This window comes from Chelmon rostratus, chromosome 5, assembly GCF_017976325.1.
Source record: "Chelmon rostratus isolate fCheRos1 chromosome 5, fCheRos1.pri, whole genome shotgun sequence".
NCBI lineage: Eukaryota > Metazoa > Chordata > Actinopteri > Chaetodontiformes > Chaetodontidae > Chelmon > Chelmon rostratus.
Window position 1 is genome coordinate 26,879,345 of NC_055662.1, and position 7,208 is coordinate 26,886,552.

Consider the following 7,208-nt stretch of genomic DNA (forward strand, 5'->3'; position numbering starts at 1 on the left):
CGTCACCTCTGACTGCTGTACATGAGTAAAAAGCCTCATTAGGATTCGGGAGCTGCTGTTTCTTTAAATCTTGAGATAAGTATCATGGAGAAATATTTCTGATAATAAATATCCCATAAACACAAAGCGGAATTCCTCCTGACTGACTGACAGCATTAAAACAAACTACACTGAGTTTATTTCTTTTATTTTAATCCTGGTAGGTGACTCTCGCATGCTCTCGGCTGAGGATGTTTTTCCTGACGAGCAGATTTTGCGGGGCCCTGACGGGTCCAGGTTTACCGTGAGCCGACTGGTTTGTCATCGAAAGAATGCAGCACTGAAGCAGGAAATGAGCTGCATGAAGAAGCTGACCCTCCTTCCAGCACTTTAATCCTCTTCGTTTGTGCTCCAATATTCGTAAATTAATAGTGGAACAATGTAACAAAGTAATGTAACACTTCTGAGTTATTTGTATTTCCTGCTATCCTGGAAATCCTTGACAGCTTCTTTTAATTACATGAAGATTGTACATGTGAAGCAGATGTAGCTGACCACTCCGAGGGCAGACTTCTGCCATGTGCTGTGTATTGCAACTACAAAGTATCTCACCTGTTTTCACAGGTGAGAAAAGTAACTTAGAAAATCGATCCTGGCAAAACTTTTTTTCACCTGGAAAAAAGCTTTTTTGACTTGTTTCAAGCAAAATCCAATTCGTGTGTTCTTCAATCATACCCAGACACAAGCAATTATGATGGCCAGAGATTTTCCTCTCAGGGCTTCTGAAAGAAAGAAAGAAAGAAAGAAAGAAAGAAAGAAAGAAAGAAAGAAAGAAAGAGAGAAAGAAAGAAAGAAAACGAAGTGAAAACTGCAGGGCTGCAAAAAGCTTCAGTCACAGTGCTAAAACAGAAGTAGCCTATGCTAACAAGCTGGAAAAATATTATTATTATTATTATTATTATTATTATTATTATTGATGTTGTTGCTATAAAAAAAATATAAAATCTGAATGTGACTCTGTGTGTGTGTGTGTGCGCGCGTGTGTGTGTGTGTGTGATGGCAACATTTAAATTCCACCTTATCTGTAAATGAGACGTTTCAGGTTTAAAATGAAGGATTAAATTCCAATAACGACCTGAAACTCCATAAAGTGACATTCTGTCTTTCTCCTTCCAGCCATCTCTAATCTTCATCTATAAAAGCCAGCTTGACCTTCATCATCCTCTTCAAGATCAGAGGCTCTTTTAGACTTCTTGTCTTGTATTGCTGGTTTCTGTCTCGGGCAGAAATGTTTGCGTGCCCTGTTCGGCCAATCACAGCTCTCCTGCTGCAGGAATTCGGGATTTCGGTAAAAACCCTGAAGGGCTTTTGCGAGGAAACAGGTTTTTATCCGCGGTCCCCCTTCGTCTTGACGGATGTTTGCTGTAGCCAATCAGGACGTGAACTGAGGGACCCTGAGGAATCCTGCTCACCTGAGCCAATAAGAGCTGGAGGTGAGAGAACGTTACCTTTTATGGACAAAGCCAGCAGTCCCGCCGGCGTGAATAAAACCGGTGTGGTTTCGCTCCTGATGCTGCATTCACGGCGATCAGCTGGGGCAGAGGAACACCTGAAGGACTTCACCCACAGACACACCTGAGACTCACCTGCACAGGTAAGAGCCAGCACTGAGTGTCTGGCACCCTCTGAGGTGTGTTATCTGAAGAATCTCTCATATGTCCACCGCTGCTCTGGAGCTGAACTACTGATTTAATGCGCAGACTCATCAACACTGAATCACCTGAGGTGTGTGACGGACAGGTGAGGGCAGCATGTTCGAGCCCTCAGACATGCATTTATGTCAGATTCACACCTGGAAACGTCTGAAACAGCCGACCCGTTTTCAGACTGTCAAAATAAGAGCATGGGTCCAATTCGATGCACTGAACTTAAATATTATTCTGTAAAGTTGTTTTTCGGTGTTTAACGCAAAGATCGAACTTTCTGACAGAAGCTGAAGTTCTTTAATGTCAAAATACTGCTAGTTAAGATCTGCACACAAACGAACTGTTGATCAGCGGATCTGAACAGACTTTGCAGCAATGAGGATGGTAAAGTCATCAGTGAGCTGCAGTTTAGAATCCAGATAGTGATGAAATGATGAAGTGGCGGCAGCGGAGGCGGCGGCGGCGGCAGCAGCGGCAGGGAGACAGAACAGAATTCCTTTTGATGAAGCGTCAATACGAGAAACATTTTTTCTGATTAATGATAAAATTAGACAAACACGCCTCAGAGCATCAAACACTTCACATCAAAATGAAACCTCCCGGATGTTCTGAACACCGGACAGTTAGTGCCGCGCTGACAGACCGGATGCCCCAGGTCACTTGGCTCTCATGAGGTGTCTGTCCTGTCTGAACCCGTTGCAAATGTCCTGCAGCCACAAAAGCTCCAACGTGACGCTCAGCAGGTTGGACGACTTAAAGCTGTCACACCTGACCAGCTGCTGTCACACCTGCGCTGCTGCAGGGCGAACTCGTGACAGCTGAACACAGACCAACTCGACTTTTGTCGAGGAGAAACAGGAAGCTGCAGAGTTCATCCACACTTCAAACTGTTTTTAAGATGCTTTTAGTTCAAAATCATCCAACTCATCCTGCAGTGATGAGCTGGACGGCAAAGGTCACACCTCCTCACCTCCTTCCTCACCTCCTTCCTCATCTCCTTCCTCATCTCCTTCCTCACCTCATCCTGAACCAACACTCGAGTATCATTAACATTGAAATGTCAAGTTTTGTGTGATTTGCCAGCTTTAACACGTGGTCAACCGTAACGTTAGAGACAGGTAACCATAGCAACAGAGAATACTACAGGAGGACGTGGTTAAATGAGTGATTTAATGACAGTAACGGTAAATATTCAGGGTTAACTCGCTGCTCATGAATCCACGTGTTTCCTTTCAGAAATGGACGATGACGTCGCTGCCCTCGTTGTGGATAACGGCTCCGGCATGTGCAAGGCCGGGTTCGCCGGAGACGACGCCCCCCGCGCCGTCTTCCCCTCCATCGTGGGTCGCCCCAGACATCAGGTACAGAGGCCAGCGTGGACATCACCTGCCTGCCATCCCCATGAAATCTAACGGTGTTTGAGTGCAGTGGAACAGGTGTGATTGTGTGTGCAGGGTGTGATGGTGGGAATGGGACAGAAGGACAGCTACGTGGGAGACGAGGCCCAGAGCAAGAGAGGCATCCTGACCCTGAAGTACCCCATCGAGCACGGCATCGTCACCAACTGGGACGACATGGAGAAGGTGAGGAGGTGTACGCTATGTTCACCTGAGCTGACGCACCTGGAGCTGTAGTTTCCTCTGTGTCCTGTTGGCGGGTCAGACTGTCATGTTGTGGCGGTTTGGACTTGGTACCTGATGATAAATGTGAACCTGGGAAATACGCAGCGGCCATTGTTCTCTGAATGGAAAATGGCCTTTTCTGTTGAATTGTTACTGGTGCTTTAATTTCAGCATCACTTTAATGCTGCAGCTGGATAAACGTGGAGCTTTTAATATACTGCTGATAGCTTAACAGCTTAATCTATAATGATGCATCAGAAGTGATTCAGTATTTGTATCAATAAAGTAACTATCAACTACAGCTGTCAGACACATGTAGCAGAGTAAAAAGTATACTGTAGTATTTAATGGAAATACTCAAGTACACAAGAGTAAGTGTACTTATTTACTTTCCACTACTGAGAAGGATGAGCTGGGGAAAAAAAGGAAATTCAAGGAAAGACAGGAAGTGAGCTGGCGTCCATGCTTGAATTGTCCTGGTGTATTTTTATTTTCGCCTCTACATGTGACAGTGATGTGTCAGTGTCTGCAGTGAAACTCAGCGTCTCTCCCGTCCTGCAGATCTGGCATCACACCTTCTACAACGAGCTCCGTGTCGCTCCTGAGGAGCATCCAGTGCTGCTGACCGAGGCTCCACTCAACCCCAAAGCCAACAGGGAGAAGATGACCCAGGTGAGTGTTCAGAGCGGCTTTAACTCCAACATCACATTAAATTAACATCTTAACATGTTTTTTTTATGCTAATTTCTTGTTCAGAATTCTAAGTTGTAATACAGCGGCTGTATAAAGAGGTGGTGAGACAGGCTGCTTGGTTCCTGTTTGGTCACCTGTTGTCTTTCTCTTTGGTCTAGATCATGTTCGAGACCTTTAATGTCCCTGCCATGTATGTGGCCATCCAGGCCGTCCTGTCGCTGTACGCCTCCGGTCGTACCACAGGTGAGAGCTTTAACATCCGCAGACATCTGGAAACACTTGATGTTGTGATGGAAAATAAGTTGTATCTGAAGAAGCTGGGTTTTCTTATTCATTCTTGTATCCATGAGTTGTCTTGGCGCAGCATCTAGTGGCCACACGAGGAAGTGCAGCTGAAGGCAGTTCAGTGACAGTGTTCATGTTGAACCGTGCAGACTGCAGATCAGTGTCACATCTTTGTTGTAATTTGGTGGTTTTTGTCTGGCAGGTATTGTGATGGACTCTGGCGACGGTGTCAGCCACACTGTGCCCATCTACGAGGGCTACGCTCTGCCTCACGCCATCCTCCGTCTGGACCTGGCTGGCAGAGATCTGACCGACTATCTGATGAAGATCCTCACAGAGAGAGGCTACAGCTTCACCACCACAGGTACGACACACTGTCTTTAACAGATGACATGGGTCCACTTTAGAGTCTGGAGCTCCTAACTTTCTTTAAAACCAGCAGAACTTGTGTCCATTTTGTGACACAAATATTTGATCTGTTGACCTCTAGCCGAGCGTGAGATTGTGCGTGACATTAAGGAGAAGCTCTGCTACGTGGCTCTGGACTTCGAACAGGAGATGCAGACGGCCACTACCTCCTCCTCCCTGGAGAAGAGCTACGAGCTTCCTGACGGACAGGTCATCACCATCGGCAACGAGAGGTTCCGCTGCCCCGAGGCGCTCTTCCAGCCCTCGTTCCTCGGTGGGTAACGAGCGCTAACGCACTGGGTCACTAATGAAATGCTTCAAAACAAACTTGAGCCTTCAATACAAAATGTCATCAGGATGCAGGTTGAGTCACCAAGATTCAAAAGCTAAATCTCTTTCATTTTGATTTGGATGTAGAACCACAGTCACTGTAGGTCTAACTTCTATTTTTTTTAGTTTCTGGTCTTCAATGTGCAAGAAATCAACCTGAAAGTTAAACTGGACTCTAAACATGTGTTCAGGAATGGAGTCCGCTGGCGTCCACGAGACGACCTACAACAGCATCATGAAGTGCGACGTGGACATCCGCAAAGACCTGTACGCCAACACCGTGCTGTCCGGAGGCACCACCATGTACCCCGGCATCTCTGACCGTATGCAGAAGGAGATCTCCGCCCTGGCACCACCCACCATGAAAATCAAGGTACACTTTTATTATTTTCTGCACATCTGTTAAGGAAAGGCTAGAGAAAGCTGAGCCTTGATTAAAACCTGTTGGTTTCAGTCTGCCTGCAGGTCGAACTCGGGGCTGTTTTTCACCTGACTTGGTCTTTATAGACTGTCATTAGTTTATAGGGAATCTGGTCTGTAAACCTTCAGAAAACAACTGTTTCTATTATCAGTTTAATTTTTTAGAAATCTCTCGGTTTTGGAACATTTGTTTTAAACTTAACTAAACTAACTAACCTAAAAAAAAATGTTCCAAGTCACAACCACATACTGCGTCAAAAGAACCTGAACAGGATGTGGATGTTTGTAAAATCAGCTCCTCAGAACTAAAAATGGCTGTTAAAGCCTGAAACTATTTGACGTTTCACTGGCAGTCATGTGCACGCATCACTTCCTGTTAGTGTTATAAGTAGTATTATTAGTAAAAGTGTTACGTTACCTGTGAAACTGTACACTAGCACCCAGCTCTCCAGGCTGCATTCACAACCTGAAAACATGCTGTCAAAAAGATTTTTAAAACTGCAGTTTGCACCCCCTGATGTGTTTGTTACTAAAAGAAATGAAAGAGTTTCAGGCTTTTCCGCCCTCACGCTAACATAAAACCGGTCAGTATTTTTGAATGAAACTGGTCAGATCCTAATCTTTCAGTGTTTCAATCCACAAATATTGAGTGTATATCAAGTTTTGTTGATATTAATCTCACGTTTTCTCTCCTCGCCTCCAGATCATCGCTCCCCCAGAGAGGAAGTACTCCGTCTGGATCGGCGGCTCCATCCTGGCCTCCCTGTCCACCTTCCAGCAGATGTGGATCAGCAAGCAGGAGTACGATGAGTCCGGCCCTGGCATCGTCCACCGCAAGTGCTTCTAGAGAAGTCCTTCGGCCCTCTGCCCCGACCGGAGGTCGATGCACTGTTCCATCCAACGGGAAATGTCTCTGCTATGTCTTGTGTGAAAAGACGAAAGATGCGAGATGCCACATGCGAGGCGAACCGAGCGACTCTTCAGGTTTTAATGTCTCCACTCAGCAGATCATCAGCAGCTTACTGAGCCTGCACCACCTCTGAACATTTACCTCTACCTCTGCTCACAGGTTTCAAAGAAAACATTATTTTTGCCAAACGTTTTTGTCGTGTCTTCTACCTCTTTGATGGTCTCATGCAGCAGGTTGCACATCCATGTTGGGTTTTTCTCCTCGTCCTTCGTCTCGTTCAGAGTCGAGCTGTATCTGTACTCTCCACGAGTGTTTACTCATCAATAAAATGCCAACATCTAACAGCTGTCTGCAGCTTCTGTCGTCATTTGCTGCTCGAGTTTCACTGAGATGTTTTTGGTGAGAATTATTTCCTCAGCACGGTCAACAGAACATAACAGAACATGTTTCTCGCTGCTGCAGTTCAGTTTGATTTTCACAACATAATCTCTCCAGTCTCAAAGTCCGGCTGAGGAGAGAGAGATAAAGTGATCTGTTCATCTTTCAGCTGTTTGTGTTTTTAAGCTTCATAAGCAGCAGTGACTGTTTCATCTGTCAGGCTACGAGGCTACAATCCTGCCCTCTGATTGGTGGACATGTGTGCCTGCAGCCAGAGAGGAACGACTGAAGGGAAAAGTACCTCAAAGCTTGTTTATTCTCTGATACTGATGATCTGCTTTTGGATGAAGCTTCCTGGAGGTTTGAGACTCTGACCTCTTCGACTGTAACTTCCTGAATTGAATCCAACTGACGCTCTTTGTTGTGTCTTCTCCATCCTGTCAAAACAAGGCAAAATTACCTAAATATTTAAATATT

The 7,208-nt window shown here is 45.5% G+C and overlaps 1 pseudogene; it reads left to right on the top strand.

Moving 5' to 3' along the window:
• Positions 1–1,492: 1,492 nt before the first annotated feature.
• LOC121607151 lies at positions 1,493–6,697 on the top strand (annotated as a pseudogene).
• The last annotated feature ends 511 nt before the right edge of the window (positions 6,698–7,208 follow it).